Source organism: Buteo buteo, chromosome 7, assembly GCF_964188355.1.
Source record: "Buteo buteo chromosome 7, bButBut1.hap1.1, whole genome shotgun sequence".
In the NCBI taxonomy this organism is placed as follows: Eukaryota; Metazoa; Chordata; class Aves; order Accipitriformes; family Accipitridae; genus Buteo; species Buteo buteo.
Window position 1 is genome coordinate 28,624,765 of NC_134177.1, and position 23,950 is coordinate 28,648,714.

Here is a 23,950-nt window from a genome sequence, read left to right on the forward strand (position 1 = left end):
TTTTTAATCACTGATGTGCCTATTTAGGGTTTGGATGTTTGAACTGCAAGCATGGGAAAGAAGCTTTCTCATTCCCAACTGATACTAGCAAAGGAGTCTGGCAATGATTTTGATGGCCAGTGACTGCTGCTCTGTTCAGTTTGTTTCTTGACTGCTGCTGTTTAGAAAGATTTTTAGCAGAGCTGCAGCAAATTAGTTTGTCTCTTAGATAAATTCAGACAAGTGCCTTCAAGGCCACCCGTGACTGCCATTTCCTTAGTGAAAATACTCAGTGCTACCAGCTAGAGGCAAGGCTTGGGAAGAATTTTAGGTGTAGTTCTGTGTAATCTGCTTTAGTTGCATATACTTTTAATTATTGAAAGGTCTTTTAATTCCATCTACTACTGTAGATTTGGGGTTGTTTAATAAAATCTCTGTTGCAGCTCTGGGGTCCTCTGCTGAAGTGAGAGTAAGTGCACTGTCATATGGGGAAGGACCACAGCAGAGCAGCCAGCCTATCTGACTTTCCAACATACACACCAGACCTGCTAGGTGGCCAAAAAACACTAAATACCTACAGTGTGTCCTGAGAGTCCAGGGACAGGAAAAAAAGCTGAGGGTGAGATCAGGCCATTGGCATTCCATTTTGGGCAAAGATCTGGGCTGCAAATGCAAGGTGATGCAATTCTGCATCTTAGTAGTATCTGTTGGCTCATTTTCTCCTGTAATTGGGAATGCAAATAATCCCCAGCATAGCTCTGACGTTGGCATAAAGTAACTTTGGCACAGTATTCTTTTTCAAACTATTACTCAAAGTGTTGCACGTGGGGCAGTACTGGTGGTTCAGTCCCCTCTGTCGTAGAGGATTTGCTGTCAGGTGACTTCCATGAATGTTTTCTTGGGCTTAATCAGGTCAGTTGATACAAATGATGTACAGTGATATAAAAGAAGTAAGGTTAATAGCAAAAGCAAACTTTGAAGCTAAGTTTCTTTTTCTAAATGTTCTTTCCTTTCCACAATATTCTTGTTCCAAAGGCTGTGAGGCATGGTGTCATTTTGTGGATGCTGTGTGCATTTATCAGGAAATGCAGAGGTGAGAGGAAATAGAATAGAATAGAAGAAGGTATGGAGACAGACTGAAGACAGGGAGAAACCAAATTAAGTTTCATAATTACAGTATTGACATATCAATACAATAATAAAAACAGGTCACTGCACTTCAGGCTCCTTGCTGCCTCAAAATGCTATAGTTGGTAAGTGTCTTCTCATGTGCAAAATATGTCTGAGCAGTTTGCCTCTAACTACTAACAAAGTTCAGGTCAGAATTAGGACTAAACCTTGAGAGCAATGCATCTCCCAGAAGAATTTATTTTGCTTTGATTCTCCTCTATCAGTATTCTTCTTTGGATTAAACTAAGGCAGCTGTGGTAGGAGAACTGCACCTGCCATCAATGCCAGTTCACTGTTAGAGGAGTAAGGCAGGATTTAAGGCATCTGCTAAATAGCATTTTTGAATGGTAGAATTTAATACACTGCTTAAACAAAAAAAACCAGCAGGAGCAATAGCAGCTGGCAGTGCATAAGCGTAGTGGTAACTAGAATGCATGGCAATGTCCTCACCTTGGAGGAGCAGGGAGTCTCCAGCATCTTGGCATATGTCACATCAAGAAGTCAGGGGAAAAAAATGTATGAACTGTGTGGAAACATTATGAACGGCCCGATAGTGCATTAAAAAAGGGCTGGAAGATGAGTCAGTCTCTTTCTCTGTTTTAAAGGGATTCTGCATTTCCAGTAGTGTCCTTAAGGCTGGATAGGTGGACTTGGCAGATGGGGTTTTGCTTTTCAGCTCCCAGTGTGCACACAAACTTCTCTATAGAGATCTTCATACTGAGTCTGTTGCTGACAAAGACTTCAGAGAAGATTAGCAAGAAACCATATTTAAGTGATTGAAAAGTGGAGGTGAAAGGTCTTCAGTACAATTGGAATTCAGCTGTTTGAGTTTCTCTTTTACATAATTTAGATTTCTAGAGAATGAAAAGACAGATGTGTATGTATGTTTACACATGTATATATTTGACAACGTGTGATTTCAGAAATACGAATTGACATCCCTTATGTAGAAAAGACATTCAGCGTTTTCCCAGGTTCACAAGGGGAAAAAGCTGTCTTCAGTTAATAATCTTCCTCTGCAATCAGTAATGAGGTATGATTCCTTTTGTTTTGGAGTTGACTTTCTTGTAATATATTGATCAAGAGGGGAAGTTAAATGTGATACAGAATTGAAAGAGGAAAGACCCGTTGCTACAGCAAAAACTTCTGTGCAAATGCTATTTGAAAAACCTGTGCAGAAAACATAGTTCAGACTTCTATGAAGCGAAAAATTCTGTTTCTTATATCAGTCCATGGCATTTTTGGTCTAAATGTCAATATACATTACATTACATGAGGAGGTCCTTCTCCCTGAGGCTAAAAGAAGGAATGCTTTGCCCTTCTACAAGGCTCTCCATTTGAGGATGCCAGAGGACTTCATAAACATCAATAACCCTCACAGAGGGCCTGAGAGGCTTTCGAAGTTTGATTTTAGGATAGAAAAAGAGGTACATGTAGTTTGATACTTGGATAATAGCCTTGCTATTTTTAAATAATTACGAGCAATTTCCAGATGTTTGGCTGGTGCAGCACTCCAGTGAGAAAATGACTGGGAGCTGGGGTTGCTCAGCAATTCTGAAAATCAGGCCTGAAGTATCTCAGCTGCACAAAAAGATGTGAGGCATCCAAATTAAAGGTCAGTGGTGATAGTATGGGCACTCTAATCCTGGTTTCCTAGGCAAGACTTCGTATCCCAGGCTCATGTTGCCTGTATGCCATTTACCACTTTTGTATAGCTCTACTGAAGTTTGTTTCCTTTAGAACATTTCCAGATTCAAGCTTGAGAGTAGGTCTGCTTTTCCAACTCCTTTGTTGCAGGTCCAGTCCCGACCTCATTAATACCTGTGTTTATTCTTTTGCTTGTCCAAGTCGGGAAGGAATAGAAGAGCAAAGAAAGGTAGGGGCAAAGGGGGAATCACAACTTGGTGGACTAGCGGTTGTCATAGTTTCCCAAAGAGATCCTCTGTGTATTTGCGCATATGTAGCAATTTAATTGTACAGACTACACTTCAGTGCACCTCTGCACAGTTTTGTGGCTCCTAAGATGCAGATATGTTCATCTACTAGCCTTGGGAATAAGGCCTTTAAACAAACAAGAAAACATAGAGTATGTGTGGGGAGGTTTGGGGTTTTTTTCCATTCGGAGCTTAAAAAAAACCCAACACAACACTTTTTTTTAGAAAGGTTTTTTCGAGCCATTCATTTCATTATTGTGGCTGATGAAGGAGCCAGTCATAGAGCTGTGGCAAATGCTTTGCATCTTGTTTGGTGAGAGATTTTCTTTTGAGTTCTTTCTTTTTCCTCCTCCTTCCCCTAGTCCTGCCTTTTTCATACTGATGTCTGCAGCTGTGTTCATGGACTGCAGTGCATAATTCCACTGACCCTTCTTTCTCTAGGGTCACATAGCCAGCAGGAGTTAAAGGTCACACAACAGGAGACTGATTTAAGGTTCAAAGTGTTTCAGAATGCTTCCAAAAGACAGTGGGAGAAAAAAAAAAAGTTAGTGCCTCAAAGCATACACTACGGAATGTTGATGTTACGTTTCACCCTTGACCTGGCAAATTGTGAGCTAGGATGTTTCAGCTGGATTCATTGATTGCATTGTAGCATGTCCTATGTATTCTCCCCCTCCCCATATATTTCCTGTGTTACATGCCAGAATAACTTCCACTCATCTTCTGAACAATTAATCAATGAATTAAAAAAAAAACCAAGACAAACAATGACCACCACCAAAACAAAACCCCCAACAATCCATGCTAAACTAACTTTGATTTTTCTCTCTATGTGGATTCATTTGTAAAGGTGATTGACACAGTTAGATAAACCTAAGGGAGATCCTGAACTTTTGAGGAAGAATTACAAGATCAACATCTCTTGGCTGAACTAATGAGCTGCCCTAAAACTTAAGTAAAGTTTTCTTATTTTAAAATGCGTCTTCCAATATGTTGAGTGTTGCTGAACTGTGACTTGGCATCATACTCAAATAGTGAGGGCATCTGCATTAATAGTGGTTGAGTTCATTCTAGTGAATGCAACCTCAGTAAATGCTAAGTGTATGTAAACCTGGCCACCTAACACATTTAGTACACCTAAAGAAATGGTTTTTTCAGTGCAAAATATCCTCTAGCATTGTGCTTTTCCATAAAAAGGAATAGAATTAACTTAGGTAGAAAAGTCTAATCATGTTTCTGTACCTCTGTTTGCAGCAGAACTAGATTTTGTAAGTTGAGCTACTCTGTAGTTCTAATTACATTTTAATGTATTGGGGGAGGGGGTGTGTTACTTGACTTTCCCTTGAGATGTTTTTTGTTTTGTTTTAAAAGGAGTAAATGCTTATTCTCATCCCATCCCCATGAGGCACAGCTTACCACCTGTGCCTACCAAGAGATAAACATTCCTATCTTTGCTGATGCCGTGTTTGCAGGGGGGGGAAAGGTAAATCTTTGGGACCACTGCCTATGACGCTTCTGCAGGTGTACAGCCTGTTCAGGTACACCATCTTCATTCTTTTCCTTCTTCGTTTTCAAAACAACTCCCATGAAAAACATCTAGGTTGTGATTACTATTCCCTTTGCTGAGGAATATGGCATCTTCTAAGGCTGTAGTTCCTCAAAGATTCAGTTACCTTTAGAATAGCGTTTTAGGCCAATACTTCTTTCAGGTATATCCATGCTTCACTTGCTGTTATTTTTCTAGATGGAAGTGAAACAGCTTTAAGCCACTTGATTTGGATGCTACCAGCATCGCAGCTCTTGCAGCAGGAAACTTGTATAGTCCAGGAGAGTAAATGGAAGGGGGAATGAGGTGGTACCATGATGCCTACCTGACCCTTCCTTTGGGTAGACATGCAAAGGCTTGGAGTAACTGTTGAATGTGCCTGTTCATTTGGGTTATCCTGGACCTACTTCATGTAGGTAAAAAAAGCAGTGAAAAAATAGGTTATAATGTGCTGGCAAAGAATGTGTGTGCCCAATTGTCATGAATAATGTGTATAACTTTTGCCTACATGTCATGAAGCTTCACTATTACTGCTTAGCAGTTAGAAATTCAAAGAAATTAACTCAATAATTTGATTAACTATTAAGTAGGTATTCTTTACTGGCAGCGCTGGATGCATGGGGGATCGCTCCACCTATCGTGCACACCATCGGGTCTAATTGTGCAGGTTAAGTACATGTTCTACATACATATTGACTAGATTTCTGAGAAATGTTATACATATTCATTAGTTTTCCGGGAAACTATTAGCATATGCAAATGTCCTTTACGCAGGCGCATTGAAGGTCTCTGGTGGTCTTCAGGAGTCCTCTGGTGGTCTTCCATAGTCTTCCTCACTTGTCCGCTATTTGACCCTTCTCAGGTGATTCTGGGCAGTATGGTCTTTTACACGTTTTGATACATCAGTGTTTGTTAGTGCTCTTATTATCTAAGTTTTCATTAGTGGTGTAGAACCATATGGTTAGTTTAAGCTAAATTATCTATAAGGACGAGAACAAAGGCAGGAGTTTTTATCTTTTTCTGGCCCTATCTATTCAAGCAAGGCCTCTACTTGTGCCTTCTCAACAAGATTGTAAATTCATCAAACATTTAATTAAGTTTTGTGATTGTTCATAGTCCCTTCTTGCTCATCACTCCCAAGTACCTGTCTCTGACAGGCTTAATCCTTGACAAACACCAGTCTTTGGTATGTAAAGTTACAGAGAGACAATCATTAAGCAATTAGCAGTTCGTTCTCTATATCATTAGGTTAAACAATATAGGTAGCTATCATGCATTTTCTTTGCCATGGGGATGTATTCTTTAGCTTACTAAGCTTATCTGTAACTAAGCTTATTCCCTATTAAGGTCTTATTCTCCAATTCATCTGAATCATGAGAAGTATCTTTGAAGGTTTAGAGAAATATAGCCCTCTTCTGAGGGTCACTAATTATCTGTGGAGGTTTCTAATTTAATTAGAAAACCTGCCTCATCTCAAAACCCTTTGTAGTCTGAGGTTTGTTAAACCAACTAACTAGTTCAGTAGTTTGCTTAAAAGTGCTAGGGACAAGCTGGGTGCACTACACTGCACAGGATACTATTCTGAGCAAGCCCAAAGTCTGAAGGTGAGCTGTCTTCTTGAGTACTGAATACCTTCAGTGGCTGTGCCATTGAAACAAAGGTGCTGTTAAAAGTGGTGTGTCTGCACATGAAAGCAAGACATTAGCTTGTGTGTAAACTGATAGGACTATAGTTTGCACCTGGTTAACTGTCTTGGATTACATTGTGTGAACATACAAGCTTGGCAGCTGTCACTACAAATATACCTCAGGGTATATTTGCCTAAACAGGTATAGAGTTTTGCTGTTGTTATTCTCAATCCCTTCTAATCAAGGAGCAAGAGATTCCCTGAACTATGATGTTGGCTCATAAGAGCTCAAGTAACTTTTTTTTTTTTTTTTTTGCCATGGAGTACAGACAAAAAGTTATTGCTTTACTAGAAGAATTGAGCCATTTCCAAGTTGTGCTATATCCCAGGGAGTAGTTATGGAAGCTCTGGTGCATCAGCCCCACATGCAGGCCAATTTCTGTATTCTGTGGCCTCCCAGCATGATGTAGGCTGGCAAGTGGTAGTAGAACAGGAGGTAATTCATGTATCAAAGGCAACTGAGAATGCAAAAAAATAAAATCCTAATCGGTTGTTTTGAATGTCCTTCTTGTTCTTACTCTGTTGAATTATCTTTTTATCTCATATTTGAGTGTGTGTGTATATATACAGTTGTTCACTGGTTAAGCTTAGAATATTCCACATGCTTATTATCAAAACTGCCTGTAAGGTTTCTTGAAAACAAGCATTTCTAGATTTGGGGTCTAAATTTGTTTATCTGCTGATGGATAAAGATAAGGTTTCTTTCAAAACCATTCTTAAGACATCTAATAAATGCCTAAATAATCATTTGAAATCCATTTCAAATGTACTGTGAAGATATTTGGTACCCTCCCATTGTATTGGAAGGTAAATAACATGTCAGTATTTATAAAATAACTTGAAAAAGAAGTTTTTGTGTCAGGAACATCAGGAAAATGCAGAGGTTTTGGGTTTTTTTTAAATAAAAAAATCATTCAGCATGAAACATTACAGTGATGGTGTAGACTAAATAAAGATAAGACTGGCTATGTTTTCATAACAGCTGGCAGAGGCTTATTTCTATGTGGGAGTGAAATAGCAAGAGTTTCCCTTTTGGCCAATGGATATAGCTTCCATGATGTAGCTTTGAGTTAGCCTTTTTTTTTTTTTTTTTTTTTTTTTTTTTGAAGCCTGTCCTTAAAAAGGTGGGCAAAAGGAAGATGTGCTAGGAGGTGCAATATTAACACCAAATGGTCTGTTTTAATGGGTAGGATTAAGCTATCTATACTCTCCCCCTGCCAATGAAATCTTTCCATGCCAGGTGTTAAAAGCCCTCAGCTAAGCATGAGCCAAGATCACTACTCAAATGCATATGCAGAAAGACACACCTGACATTTAGAAACTGCAGTTCATAGATTCTTTTAGGAAGAAAAGGAAGACTACAAACAGTGTGTATGCACTAACTGGACATGGCTCCCTGTTCTCAGAGCTGTCATTAAGGTTATTCCTTGCAGTGATCTTTAGAAAAATCAAGGTGTATACAAATTTGAAGGAGGAAAAGCTGTCTACATAATTATTGAATTTAAAAAAAAAAAAAAAAAAGCTGTTTGGGAACTGGGTGTTCAGCTGTGGCAATAAGGTGCAGCATGCAGTGGAAATCAGTCTCATCTGCTGAACAGGTGCACCCCAAGGGCTGCCGGAGCTTTTTCTGTTGTGTGACTTCCATTGCTGTCTCTCAGGTAACTTACCATTATATTCCGTTATACTGTATAGTCTGGACACAGTGTGGCTGTAAGGCTTAAGAGAATCACACAAGTCAGCAACCCTGTTCAGTGCTGTGTGCTAAAGTGGTCAGTTCAGCATTCATCTGAAAAATACACGCCTGCAGTGTTCAGACCTGACCTCGGTTTAAGTTGTGAAGTATCTGCAATTGGAAGATTACAGCAGGACGCTGAAGGCAGGAGTATGGTCCAAGAGTAAGGCACTCTGAGCTCCAGACCTGGGTTTTATAGTCATACAGCAGGCAAAACTGCTCACATCATTCTTGTGCAGATTTTGTTGTATGGATACATTCAAAGTGTCTCAGTTTCTGACATTACAGAGTGACCTGGAAAAGAAAATAATAGCATGAATTCTGGAGCTTTTGTTTGAAGCACTGAGTAGTTTCTCAGTTGGCTCAGTTCCTGCTGGCTTGACTGGTGCTCTGGCAGGAGAGCACTCTCCCTGAGCAGAGCTGCATGTCAGCTTGAGGTCACTGATGGTACATCCTGCTCAAGGCAAAAACCTACCCTGCATGCCTGAAAGAAGCTTTGACAATAAACCTTTTAAAAGAGTTTATTATGAAAACACAGCATTACTAATACCCTGAAAACAGTGGATTTGGATCAATTTGAAATGTGGCATTCTTATCAGCCTTAAGAGCCCGAATAAATTAAAAATATGCAGAAACCATCTGTACTGAAACTTGTTGATTGGATCTGTCAGCTCTCTTTAGAGTGAGCAAAATCATTTATTTTGGGCTATTTTTGGTTCCAATTGTGAGCTTCACCACAATCTCTCTACTGCGGTAAATCTAGGGCCTGGCAGTCCTATTTCATGCTGGCTTAATGTCAGTACTCTCCATAGGCTGAATTCTGGGGGTTTGGTCAAGCTTTCTCCTATGCATCTGTGGTCACAGCTGGTGGTATAATGCTCACCTGTGTTCATGCTGCTTTTTCTGGCTCATGTGAGAGCACGCACTAGGCAGCTGGGACTTCTGCTTGGCCCCCAAGTACCACTTGACAATCATTTCTAAGCCACTGGAGGAAGTCTCCAAAGTGACTGTATGTAGGACAGCTTATGCATCTTTCAGGCAGCCGCTTGTGATGTTCTGTTCTAGGTAACTCCTCTGATCTGGAGAACTTAGCTTTCTGAAGAAAAACAATATACTTCCACGGGTAAGATAAACGTCGCAGCTTTTCAAGCCTGTGACTTGACACTTGAACAGAATTGTTTAAAAATCCACTGAATTAATAATGGCCAGGTCATTAGTTTTGATTCATCTACATCATTCCTGATGTCTCTGAAATCATAAATATAGATGAGTGTGAGCGCTGCTGGGTGAATTCCTGAAAGACTGCTTGGCCAAATACAAGGTTTTTTCTGAATAAAGATGGGGACTGCAGTCTGGCATTCTGCCTTCCTCTCGGGCGCTGCCTTTCCTTTTCTCAGTTTTCATTTTTGAGAAGGGCATCTTGATTGCAAAGATTTTTCCAGTCGCAATAAAAATAAAAATGAGGATGACTTCTGTTTTTTATGGGAATATAGTGCAAATACAGCGAAGAGTAGGATCGTTCTGACCACTTGTCAGAGGACTTGTCACCTATTTTTATGCTTTACACATCTATTAGGGTGTTCACTGATGTGCAGTGACACCAGTGCTTTAGCTTTGCAGTTGACTGACCCAGCTCCTTTATCATACTGAACAAAGGGGCAGTTCAGCAAGCTCTCAGTGCTCAGAGGAAAATGAGTCTTGACTAAGTGCAAACTGTAAGCAGATAAGGGCAGAAGTAATCTCTTCCAGTTACTTCCCAGCCTTTATGTATGACAAAGGTTTTTAATGGCACCTTGACGTGTGGTTCACTGTGCTGGCAGTATTGATCCTTTTCTCTTCTCTGATCAGGCAGCATGGAGGGATGGAAGCTTCCCCCTGCACCACTGTACTTCGCAAGGAGGCTAACTTGTATGACTGATACCAATTTTCTTTAATCATGCTCTTGTTTCCAGAGTCCTGGAGAACTGAAGCATCCTCTGTGGTGGGCTGCTCCTGAAAACTTTACCTACTGTAGAAAGTTCTAGTTTTGCTTCAGGGCTTCTAAAGCAGGTCTTCCTCCCGCCCTCAATTTCGGAATGGTTTAGGCACCTCTGGAGACTGTCTAGTGCATCCCCCTCCTCAAAACAAGGTCACCTAGAGCAGGTGGCCAGTCGAGTTTTGAATATCTCCAGGAATGGAGACTCCATTATCTCTCTGGGCAACCTGTTCTAGGCTGCGACCACCCTTACAGTAAAACAAGTTATGTGTTTGAATAGAGCTTACTGTATTTCAGTTTGTATCCATTTCTTATTGTTCTTTTATTGGCCACAACTGAGGAGAGTCTGGTTGTGTTTTCTGCACCCCCTCCTATGAGGTATGTATACACATTGTTAAGATCCCCCTGAGACTTCTCTTCTCCAGGCTGAACAATCCTAGTTTTCTCAGCCTCTCCACGTATGTCAGGTGCTCCAATGCCTTAATCATATCTGGCCTGGGTCTGGAGCCACTCCAGTACATCCATATTTTCCTTGCAATCTTAGTTGCATTGATTGCCACCTGAGTCCTGGCTGAATATAAAATGCTGGGGTTTTTTGAGTCCTAACCACCTTAGTGATCCTTCTCCCTGTGGGTAGCAGAGCAACTAACTGGTATCACATTTGAAGCTTCATCTGTCAAGTGCTTTCTTTGGCAAAGGAGGTAGGTAGGTGATATTTTCTAAAAACATAAAGCAGAAGCAAATCTTTCCTGCCTTGGTCCTGAGAGCCAGGGTTTGCTGACTGTTGGATCACTGCATGCCTCACAAGTTGATTCCTGTTGATCAGGTGAGCACATAATTGGAGAGGAAGCTTTGTGGAGACAAGACAGGTTGGAATTGCTTAATTGCAGCAGATCTTGTAGTTGATGGTTCATTGGTGACACATGCCTGTGTCAGGCTGTTTGGTGCCCAAAGCTCTTAAATAGTGTTTGATTCTTCTAGGCTATGAATCGCATGGTGTGGGGTATTTAGTTTGTTCATGTTTGGGGGTTTTTTTGTTGTTTGGTTTTGGTGTTTTGTTGGGGGTTTTTTTTGTGGCCTCTCACTGCACATTTCTGCACTTGCTAAGCACACCAGTGGGAGTTGGGAGAGTTAACATCTGGTCAGTGCTGGTTTTGCTTCTCTGAGAGTAAAGTCAGACACTAGCTGTATCATGGCCTCAGGCATATGCCAGGCCAGACTGTGGTGTGCACGTGAAAGGGATCTGGTTGCACAAATAGTTTATGCAAAGGTGAAGCCGTGTCTGAAGTATCTTGAGAAAGCGCTGAGGCTATGTGCTCCTTGACCAAGCCTTGTATGTAGTTTCTGTACTATACACACTGAGATTCATTCAGCCTCTCTATTTATAGCACTCAATAAGTAGCAAGTGGCACAGAATGGACCTACCATATTGGACACAAGAGCCTACAGTTTCACTGCTGCAGTACTGTAATTATTCATCTCGGAAACCTATGTCAGAGCCAGTGTGCTTTTTAGAATGAGCGCTTGTGAGTAAATTCCATGGGTAACCCAGTTTAAACACTGCATCCCTCAGTTGTGAATGTCTTCCCTTGTTGCCCACCCAGCCTGTGGTGCACAAAGGGTGTCAATCTAGCTATTGTTCTTATGCAGTTCAAAGCATTACAGTTAAAACAGGTCTTTCTCTTGTAAACACTGGTCTGCACTACTTTATTCTTGTCAAAGCACCTGAGGTAGCAAGACTTCAGGAGATTCTCAGGGAGAGACTCTGGAAGTAGATAGGAATACTGGGGCAAAAGGGGTTTTGGCAATTACCGTGTGTGCTCTCTGTGGCAGGTAGGCACATTAGCTTCATTCCTGCTCTGTTTTCCTCTCCTACAAAGCCTAAATACAAGGGACAAGGTTGTGTGGGTTGCTAAGCACTGTCTGTAAGATAATCAAAAGGAAAACAGAGCTGGGCCATAGACCAAAACCATTGCCTCAAGTACCCTACGAGGGCCATAGAAAGAGGTCTGACTCTGCTGCAGGTTGGAATTTCCTGGCTCCCTGTGTAACACTGATCCCTGATCTCAGAGCCATGTGACTGGGAGCATCTTAATGGATTTTCAGAGTTTAACAGCAGCTGTAGGTACCCGTTCACTATTTTAAATGGATTGATGTTAATTAAAAGCACAAGCAATTCATACATTGTGTAGCTCTCCTTGTGCCAGAATGGTATTTACCACTTAGGGGCCTGCAGTACAGCAAGAAGAACAAGGTGCTCATGTTTTGTCTTAAAACATGCTGTGTATTGTGCTAAGGCAGCAGCTGGCGAGGAGGGCCTCAGGTCAGGTCCTGCACTGTAATGTGGTTTCTTCAATGGGTGATGCTGTTTGTAGTACTCTTCAGGAGGCCTTACTGCTGCATGATCCTCACTTATCTATGAGAAGAAGGAAAACACTGGTGAGTCCTCCTGATGTGACTTAAGAAGTCGTCTGTTCTTTGCTTCTGCCAAAGTCTTCTACCTTCAAAGCAGAGCTGGTGAAATGAAATGAGCGTATAAGCCTCAGCTCTTTCAAAGTGATTGTAAGAAACTAAGTTTAAACCTTCCTTCATCAGCAGTTAATGCTCAGCTGTTTGACTTTGTACTGGAGAACTTAGGGTGAAACTAGGCAGCTGGTTCCCTCCCTTCTGCAGCAAAAATATAGTGATCAACATCTGAGAGCACTAGTACCTCAAAGGGCTACCATTAGTTCTTCTCTGAGTGTTTGCCCACTGCCATAGGAAGGAACTGGGTTCAAATACAGTGCAGCGGAATGCCCTCTAGTTATGTGTCTCTTCCTTCTCTGTTTGCTGAAGTCAAATGTCTATATTTGGCACAACCTAGGCTGCTGTCATGGAAAGAGTTGTATTGACACATCCATAGCAGAGCAGCTTTGTTCTGTACAGAAGGATCAGAAGGACGACGGGTGAGAAAGGAAGAGGCCTGTTCTCAGCATTCGGGTGTTCATAATATTTGTTCTTCAGCTTCTTAGCTCCAGTTGGAAGGCATGCAGCTGTTGGATTAGTTGTTCTGAGCCAGTATTGAAAGAATTATGTAGAACAATACCCAACATTTGGACTTTAACATGGAGCATTATTGAACATCATACAAGATAGGATCCCCAGTTACAATAGCTGCCTCCCACTGATTAGCACCATTACAAAGCAGTAATATCTCTGCTCAGTCCTTTTTACCCTGTATTTCTAGTTCACGTGAGATCTTCCATGTTCCTACAAAGAGAAAATGCACCTACTATTCTGAAAATGGTAGGAAAAAACCGTAGCCAGGTATTTCCTCCTGAACATGTGGAAAAGAGTAATATTTGAAGAGTTAATGAAGGTGAACTTAGAGGGTAGAAGTTAGTAATGTTGACAGGTTTCATGCCTAGTGTGCTTTCTGCTGCAGCCAGACCACCCTGCATTTCCCCCAAGACAGGTCATCAGCTGTGAGAAGGGGAGGGTATAGAAGAATGAATGTTGGATCTATTTACCTCATGTCAGAGTATTTTCACAGCCTGTTGCTACAGGGAGCTTCTCAGCTTCGCGCCAAGAAGACTCAGAAGATAAGAAACTTCAGAAGCAGTGAGGGAAGCTGCATCCTGTGTCTCAGAACTCAGCTCTGCAGGGTTCTTTCCTCTAGTGCCTGGATCCATGAGAAGAGTTCGTCCCCTTTCCTGTGCATCTTGAACATGGCGGGAGCATATTTCAATGTTTTTAATCAGATATTTGGCAGGGTTTTTCCTCTGTTAAACATGCAAATAGAGGCTGGTACTTGCTTAGTAAAAGCCATGCTGTTTCTAATGCAGTCTGGTTATGTATTCATCATGATCCAAAAATCTTCACAGTCAGACTGCAGATAAGGATGGCCTTTTCTGGTTCCATGTCAAAAATCTTCACTTATCATGATGTCCCCTGTAGATTGGACAGAATGCAAGAATGCAAGTAGCTCCTGTCCCTGTGTGATAATTGTCCCATGCACTCCAGAGCCCCCTGTAAGGAGGTAGGGCAGGACTTGTACAGAATCCACTTTTGCTGTGCTCCCAACCACTTTTAAGTGCTTTAATGGATTTCTTCTTTTCAGATTTCAGGATTCTGTCATATATGAGCAATCCATGTTAGGGTGGTAAAAGGTATTTGTAATTAGTGCTTCCCAAAACCTAAGTTTTCAAATTTTGCATTGCATATTTGATTTAAAAAAGGAAAAAAGGTTTATTGTTTTTGCTTAAGGTTTGGATGCAATAGTCTGTTTCCTGGTGCTTTTATTTTGTGCGTGCGTGTGTATGAAGGGAACCAGACTGGAAGGATTTTTAGTTTTTGTAGAAATTTGCAAGATTAAGAACATCATCTTAATTTTTTTAGCTGCTTATATCTGTGCCAGCTGTTCTGTCTGAGAAAGCTTCTGCTTCCTTCAGGGTTGTGTGGCTCTAGCACAAACTGGTCACCCTGTAAATACTGGCAGATTAGGGTTACGGAACCCATACTATTGCTGATATTCAAAAAGAAGCATCAACAGCAGCAACCTGGAACTTACTGTTTATCTTTGATAAAGCCAAATACTGAAAAATATTCTGTTATCTTGGCCTTTAATTGTCATGACAAGTGAAATGAAGGATGGTCAGTATTTATTATTAGGTGCCATTAATCTATTTATTATTAGATACCATTTATTAAATAAAATGCATCTTAATTTCTCCTCCTTTCTAGGACGATAGTTCTCTTGATTAGTGATAGCACATCTATATTGCTGCCCTGGGCACAGCTGATGAGAGCCTTGGATGGCTTTTGTCTGCAGGATGTGGTTATGGTTGAATAATGGAATGAACAAAATATGAAATATAATCAGAACAAGTTCCCAGGCAGTTTTTCATGTTAGAAATTGGGGAAGACCTTAAGAAGAAATATTTTCCTTTAAAAAGCCATTTTTATATACATTTTCTTGGAGCAAAGGGACTTCTGCAGATATTCCTAACCTTATGAAGTAATCTTTCCAGATCAAGGCATCTCACCCAGGGAAAGAGGGCCAATTGGCTGCTTTCAGTTCATCTCTCTGGTGAACTTCACAATGGCAATATAGAACACTTTTGTTTTCTTTTTTTGATTGGGACCACTTCTGAGGCAAATGTCAAGTGATTATTGTTAATATGCTCACCGTTTTGGTAGCATAGTGGAAAAGGTGGAGAAATCACTGGGAACTTGGATATATGTTCTGTTGAGCTGTATATTGGCTTTGGAAGAAAATGAAGGCAGTTTGCAAACTAACCCTTTTATAAAGATAAAGATAACAAAGGTGTAGAACTGCTGTCCTTATCTGGCATCTTTCAGTGGAAGTAGATAGAAATCTCTCCTGACGCCGCAGTGGAATATTTAATATAGTGCAGAAGCAGAAAATGCCAAATGCAAAAATGTCATCATCCCTATTGCAGGATGCCAACTTGGCTAATACAGAAAGTCCAACTCTATTATTTAGCAGCATGAGGCATTTGACACACAAGCTACTTTGCCTGGCCAAAGCCTGCTCAGTTACACATTGCAACTCTCACCAGTTTCAGACAGTGTTTTCACCCTGCTATCTGGTGTATCCAGTATGCATGTGTTTGGTGGCTACAATTATGGTAGGCATCTTGAGTTGTTCAGAAAAGCTTTTATCAGCCAGACTTTAAGGTTTGGGAGGCCTATTCAGGAGGAGCAATATAAAGCTTTTTAATCAGATTAACGCAGGCAACTAGTTAAAACAGCCAAGTGTTTTACTGTGACCTCCCTGCCCCCAGATTCTGAGTAATTAATTGGTATATTCTATGGAGCCTGTGACTTGTGACATCAGTGAGGGAGTAGGATCTGGTTAGGTACTTCTGATTGAGAAATTAAATGTGCAGAAGACGGTAATAGAAATACTGAAAGTATTGATGTTTTCAGGTAGGTGACCTCTTGGCTGTCCTTAGCATTTGTGAGTAACATGTCCTGGATCTCTGTCAGTGTCATGTTCTCCCCTACACTATCCATAGGGTCTACTTCTTCATTTGTGCTCCTACCTTTTCTGCTTGCACAGTCACTCACTGCTCTGCCTACTGTGGATTCACAGGTGTCATGGTTTAACCCCAGCCAGCAACTAAGCACCACACAGCTGCTCACTCACTCCCCCCCATCCAGTGGGATGGGGGAGAAAATTGGGAACAGAAGTAAAACTTGTGGGTTGAGATAAGAATGGTTTAATAGAACAGAAAAGAAGAAACTAATAATGATAATATTAATAAAATGACAACAGTAATAATGAAAGGATTGGAATGTACAAATGATGCGCAGTGCAATTGCTCACCACCCGCCGACTGACACCCAGCTAGTCCCCGAGCAGTGATTCTCTGCCCCCACTCCCCAGTTCCTACACTAGATGGGACATCCCATGGTATGGAATACCCTGTTGGCCAGTTTGGGTCAGGTGCCCTGGCTGTGTCCTGTGCCAACTTCTTGTGCCCCTCCAGCTTTCTCGCTGGCTGGGCATGAGAAGCTGAAAAATCCTTGACTTTAGTCTAAACATTACTTAGCAACAACTGAAAACATCAGTGTTATCAACATTCTTCGCATACTGAACTCAAAACATAGCACTGTACCAGCTACTAGGAAGACAGTTAACTCTCTCCCAGCTGAAACCAGGACAACAGGTTGCTATAGTTACTGTGAATCCATCTTCAATTCTTCTCAGACACGCTGATGTCCTTTTTCTGTCATCCATATATGACCAGCTTCAATCAGCTCTCTTTCCCACCCGAACTTTCTCTATTATTGCATTCCTATTGTTGAACACCAGTCTCATGTGCTCCTAATACAACCTGTCGTTTCAGTTTGATTAGTTAAGGGTATGTGAGAAGAGACCCTTGTATTTTACTTAGGCTCCATGAAAGCTTTTGACATACAGATCTATTCTCTCTGTCCTCCAGACACCTCCACCTCTGTTGGAAGCACCTTAAACTCTTTATAGGTCATCCTATAATAAACCTATGGCTTTACTGCAGGAGTTCGACTCAGTTTGTGTTTCAAGACTATGCCACTGGCCTCTGCTGCTGTAAACAGCACTAGGTTGTATCTTCTGCTGTCATGTGCGTAGCTTCTTCAGTTTTAGGTCTCGATAAACTATTAATAGGATAGAATTGAGGTTTGCTGTCCGGAGGGCGTCAGACCTTTGTCAGCATAGAGGTGTTGTGCGCTCAAAGTGGATCCAATCCTTGTGTTTTACAACTTTCAGAGTAACCCGTAACTGTTATTAGCTGACTTCAATTAGCTTTTACTTTTCCAAAAGGAAATCTTAGAAGTGTGCCTGGAATTAAAATTTAGACTTTCCAGTGGATCTTACTCTGCTTGTTTTGCCACGAACTGAAATCACCTCCTGCAAGAAAGAATAGTATGCAGGTGAGAAGATGCTATCTTAAGGAAAAAGAAAGTTTCCAAGACGGTTGCATAATATAAAGTAAAATGGAAAATTAAAAGCTAATTTGCCTGAGAAGTTAGCTCTGACTAAATCTTGCTCTGCTCAACTCTTAAAACTATCTAAAATAGTGATTTTTGCATCAGGTGTCTCAGTTGCATTCTGAGATCCTCAGGCTCTGGAAGGTGATTCAGTGATTAGCTCTTCTTATGACTGATTAAATTAGTTTTCCTCCTTCAGCAGCTGAATACAGTTGTAGGTAAGTAACAATTGTGATACATACGACATAAGTTGGGAGCGTCTCTCTTACCTGTATTCCCTTTCTTCTTTATGCAATAATACTTTGCATAAAACTATTCGTGCTAGTCTTTGACATTCTGCTTTGAATCTAATTGTAATAGCTTTGCCTTTATATAGACCGATAACCACATGAAGTAAAATCCATTTAGTTGTTTGTATGGATCTCCTATTGCTGGCCTTCAAGGAAATGCATTTGAAATTGGTGACTTGCTCTGTGAACAAGTAATTAGCATGAGGTATCAGAAAAATTAATTAGCTGCATTTGAGCACACAGAAATGAAGATTTTCTGGGGCATCAACTGGAAATACCAATGGTTTACAGAGGGCAACTTCTCACTGTTATTATAATGCAAATAGGTACGAGTTAATTGGTTAGGGGTAAAGGAAGTTCTTAATTGAAATATCAAAAAAAGAAGCAAACATGCAGAATAAAAGTTGCAAGTACAGCACTTAGTACTACAGAGAAAAGTACTCTGCTATATTAATTAGACTATGCCTGTAGCATAGTTTTGGTCTGCATCCAGTGGAGAATTTTGTAATACATAGACTTGATGGTCAGTCAGCTTATTTGCAGTTAATGCTAATTTATGATTTAAAATAATCATACCTCTGCTTTGTGATAGTTGTTGCTTGTGAGACTGAATAAAGTAAGGACAAAACAAGACAAGCATGACATTTGTGTAATACAGCATGGGGTTTGTGACTAAGATTGGCATATCTCTCCATTAGTGGACCTTTCTGGTGAATATCTTATGCCTCAGATTAAGAGTGGGCATGCTCACTGTCAGGTTGGCACAGCTGGTTGTATCCCATCCTACAGACTCATGGGCTGAGGCATTTAACCTCTGGCATTGCTCATGCAGACAGTAATTCCAGGAGTGGTCAGTATCCATTTCGCACTTGATGAGGCAATAAATACAGAAGCTAGCATACAAAGCTGTAAGTTCCTGAGGGGGAGTGTGCTTTATTTATATTGAAGCTGTTTTTTGAAATCAAAGACTGTAACTCACTTCTAAAATGAAGCATCCATTTATAGGTGGAATTACTGGAGGTTTATTAGTGATAGAAGTAGATAGATTGATGCTCCAGGAATTCAGTTCTGCCCATATGTCTCATATTGCTGTGCTGGACTTCCAAATTTTGTGCATTCTCTCTCCAGCAGCAGCAGACACTGTGAGGTAGTAAAAAACACTGGGTTTTGTTTTGATGTGTCTGAAAAGTGAAGGCCTGTGATGTCATGTTTAGTGTAATATCCTCAAGATTTCCAATTAGCCCTTACAAATCAAGGAATTAGCTATTTGTTAGCTTTTCATGTTGGAACACTTGCCAGAGGAAGGACATAGTTCAGCCCCTGGAGCCACAAGCCAGTGGATGGATGTTTCGTGCACTTTAGCTAAATTACAAAGACCACGACTTACCATGGAAAATCCTCTGGTACTTCCTGGCAGCTGGCCATTCATGACGGCCTTAAGTTACATAGCTTAGAAACTTGGGAGCATGGGAACTTGAGTAGAATTAAGTTGGATGAATCTGGGCCCTAATCCCTGTTTAATTCTGCGTTCTCATCTGTGGTTTAGCAGTATTAGTTACTGTACGTGCTAAGGCTGAAGTCTTGGTCAATAATGCTGAAAGAGATTGAAGATACTATTATTTTCTATGTGTGGGCTTCCAGAACTTCTGTGCTATCTGGAGACCTATAACCAAAAGACTTTAGGTGCTCTTAGTAGGGTGGTGGACCTCTGTGTTAGGTTCAGTCTGCACTGGAAGGAGGTTCTGTCACTTACTGGTTGTGTTGTGTGACCTTGGTTGGTGGGACATTTAAACCCACCTAAGTTTGCATAACTTTTCCTGTGACATCTGCCATGAAGTAAGTACCAGAAGTAGGACTGTAATTGCTTAGTGGAGCCCATATTTGGAGTGAAATCTATTTCATCTTTGGTTAAGAACATATGGAATGCCTTACCTTCTGAGTATACTCACCACACATGGACATCTTTTCTGGGAGACAAAGGAACACCCATTTGTGTTCATACTCTTACTTTGTTTGATCTGATGAGCTGCCTAGGCTTCGCCTGGGATGAGGGACAGATAGGAATTCCCTGTAAGGGGCACTCTGCCATTCTTAAATGGGCACCAGTACTTTTGTTACAAATGGGATTTTTGTCTAACTGGGAACAACAGCCTTTGGTGCCTCTTTTTTACAGATGCCAGCTGAACTCTTGAATAATTCTGTGCAGTTTTGCTTTCAGGGGAATAGGAACATTTAATGACTCTTACCTGAGGAACTGAATTTAGAGCATCTCTAAAATCTTACCTTGACACCTAAAATGGAATACAGAAAAGGGCCATCATTCCTAAACCCACAGCCGAGATGAAAGAAACAGAAAGCATTAGCCTCCTAAGCCAGTGTGGCAGCTTTTTCTATTTTATTAATGTGTACTTCAGAAACAAAGATGTACTTGCTCAGTTTGTTCATTTGCTGAGACTAATTTGTGTTCTGAGTTCAGCCATACTATTTTCCTTAGTGCTATGGAATTTGGTTATACTAACAATGAAAGAAAAATCCAGGGGGTTGATCTAGAGACAGGCATAATTTACGGAAGAAGGAAGCCCTGTGGGATGTCTTATCACTCCAGTTTTCACTAATAGAAAGAAACTATTCAGCTCTTTTTGTTCAGATGTTAACGGCAGACAGAACTCAAGAACTTTGGCTGCAACAGTTGCAGAAAACAGAGTTCATCACTTTGGCGCCTGGGAAGCTAATTTACTACTTGGCGCTGAAAAATGAGAAAAATGAGAAAAAAATCTTTATGCAAAGGTAATTTGGGAAAAAATAACTATAATGAAGTAAAAATTAATCAGCTAGCTCAAAGCTTTTTTTGAAAATACTTTTTTGAAAATACTTTTGCAAATATACTACAGATCAAATACATTATTTAAAGATTTCAGGAGGTGTATTATAAATCCAAAGCTCTTACTTTGAGGAAATTTTATTACTGCATACAAACCCCATGTAACCCAAGGTGACAAATACCACTTCTGCTTTCCCGACTCCTTTGAAGCAACTGTTCACTGTGAAAGGACTACATTTTTTGTTACACATTGTTGTACTGTGACCTATGAAGAGTAAGGGCACAAGAACATGAGAAGTTTAGGACCCAGTTTGTACATCGCAGAGGGAGTTACTTTAAATTTAGAAATTGGACAAGCTGTGTAAACTTTTTCTGCATTTTTGGTTTTGGTTATTTTGTAGGTTTGCTTGGATTGCACAAAAATTGTTCCAAGTTCTGTCCTGCTCCCATCTGTTCTTGGCTCTGGCTGACTTTACTAGGAGCAGTGACATGTGCAGTTAGATTCCACTCGTGCGGAACACATCACCACAGTTAAGTTTGAAGATTGGTTCTAAACCCAAATGTCGTTCAATAAAAAGACAAGATTCTCCTGTTTGCATTTTACCCAAGAGTCTCTATCTTTATGCCTCAAATACCTCTTAGTGCCATGTTTCAGGATAGAGGACAATGTCTTGCTGTCTTGGGTCAGTGACCACCTAGATTTTATTCATGACAATGACAGCTAACTGGAAGAAGAAACCACTACACTTGATTTTAAGTTAATATACTTAGTTGTTTGCATTTTACAATCACAGAGCATAACTGTAAAACTTCTGATATGTCAGGGCATTATAACATTGCTACTGACCAAAATTAACAGAAAACTGAGCTGAATTAAGATTGGGGGAATTCAGTGCTTGTAATTATGGTTTTATAGCAAGGTTTCAAAACATTAAAAAAGGATTACCTCCAATGTTTGAGGTGGCAATAAAGATTTGAAATGTGATCATCAGTTGAAGACGTTAGTGGATTTCTTGGTGTGTAATACGTATTCATCAGCAACATATCACCTTCCCATGGTTGTTTTAGGGAGAATATTATCTTTTAATTTAAAAAGATAGGTCTGATCAAATGTGCTTACCAGACCTTTCAATAAGAATGATTCCTGCTTTAAGGTCATACTTCCACTCTTAATTTAAAATTGCAACTCAAGGCTTTAAATAATTGACCTACAAGGATGCAGCTTTTACTCACAGGAAGAGCAAAAGCAGGGTTTTTTTGTTGTTTGTGACTACTGTAGGGTCACAGAGTTGGGACTGGTACCATTTATGGAAGAGCTCAGTTGGGTCAGCTTTTCAGGTAGATAAGAAAACTTTATTCAGCCATGTTATGCAGAGCATGCTCACTGTCTCAGCCCTATCCTCAGGAACAAGTGTCCATATCATGATAAACACAAATGGGGGGTTCTTGTCAAGCTGTGGAGTAGGGTTTGTCAATTCATCCCAAGAGGTTCCTTCCTAAATAGGTCTAAAGAACTGTAAGCTCTTGTGGACAGCTCAGATGGCCTCTGCCTTTGCTCTGCCTGCTCTCCAAACAGATGATGAATACTTTAAAGGATTTGGCAGCTTACTGATGTTTCTCAAGTGCTTACTTCCCATCAGAGCGGAAGGTGCTATTTGGGGATATGCCCTTGCTAACCTTGAAATAAAGTGATCACAGCAGGAACATGAACTAATTCCTTTTGCTTATTAGTGTTCTGTATGACTTCCCTGTGTCCACAGCTAGGCAGCAGCTTGTTGGCTCTGTTTCCTGTCTTGTCTTTTTCCTTTTCATCCAGATTCACCCTCTTTCAATTTTAGGTATTTAGGTTTTGATTTCTGAAAGAGAAAGAAAGGAATCTCTGATGAAAGAGGTAGGCATCATCATTGTTTTAAGAAAGGAGAGAAAGAAAAAGTGAAGTATTGTGTAGCATGACTGTTTGCTGAAGAACAGACTATTTGGTGGCACAAACTATTGACGTGTTTATTGCGAAGCAGAATGAAATTCCCAGTGGTCAGAGTTCAGACCCAGAGGAGTTGGCTGTAGCAATAGGCAACAGCAGCTCTGCTAGGAAAGGTTGGGTTTTTTTCAGAGATTTTTCTACATGAATAAATTCAGTTTGCATAATGGAGTGAGGAATACCTCTTTTTTTAGCTGACCTCTTTTTGGCTTCTTGGCTTCTTTCACTGTCTAATAGCCAGAGACAAGCTCTATCTGAAATTCCCACAGTTCTTTGCCCCTTTCATTCTCCAGCCACCTAGAAACCACTTGCTATTTCTGGATTAGTGCTGGGAAGAAGTTATCTGGGGAACTTGAGAGTAAGAGGGTGTATTTCAAACTAATCTTGGGATCAGTAGAGCTGGATCATGAGGTATACCTGTGTATTGTCTGAAACTACCAAAATCCATTCCTGTATCCCAAGTAATATGCAAAGTGTGGAAGCAGTGTTGGAAATATAGTATAACTAAGATATTCTCAGATTTATAGCAATTCTACTGCAGTTCTGGGGTAGAATCAGAATTTTTATTTTAATATCTGTAGATGCACTAGAATGTGTGATTCGGAAAGAAAACAACCAGCCATTGTAAGCTGGATTCCGATTCCCGTACTAATTCCTGAAGCCTTCAAGAATCATAACCGATCTCTTTAAATAATGAGGGAGAAGACGACTATAGAGCTATGTCGTGACCCCTGCTCTACTACTGTTCCTCCCTGCCCCCCGTGCTTGGATTTTTGGTGAAGCAAAGAAATGAGGAGGAGGGAGAATGTTATTTACAGCTGTATCTTATTTTCTGAGCATTCTGTAAATGCTTAATTATGTTGCCTTGTGCCATGAGAACAACTGGCTTTTTTCCTATGGAAAGCTGGTTAGTTGATTATGTTTGAGCCCATTTGCTAAGACCTATTCATTGGCACATTTCAGATGCACTGAAGAAAAATACATTGTCTGATCAATCTTTGCTTAGTAGGCATGTTATGGTGCCATTAAATCTGGGGAGCAGCCTTTTGCTACCGTATTTTCCATGAGATTATGATTTACAGTTTCAATCTACAATGTTCATCTGCAGCCAGAACGTTTTCATCCTGTTCTGGGTGACTGGTGGTTCTTCTAGTGAGTTTCTTGAGAGAAGTGCATTTGAACCCAAGTTCAACACTGCATGTCTAAACCCAGGCACCTTCTGTGCCTTCTGCTCCAAGTTGGTCAGCAAGTACAGTACAAATTTATGCTGCTGCTTAGCATGTTTTCCTTTGGATTTACCAGATGAGATGACTATGTAAGGTACAGAATTAGATCTCAGAAAGATTTATATTGAGGTTTTGA

The 23,950-nt window shown here is 40.5% G+C and overlaps 1 protein-coding gene across 3 annotated transcripts in view; it reads left to right on the forward strand.

Annotated features, from left to right (window-relative positions):
• Window positions 1-23,950, forward strand: part of ARHGEF4 (Rho guanine nucleotide exchange factor 4) — a 247,389-nt gene that overhangs the window by 132,879 nt on the left and 90,560 nt on the right. The gene's annotated exons all lie outside the window — the stretch shown is intronic.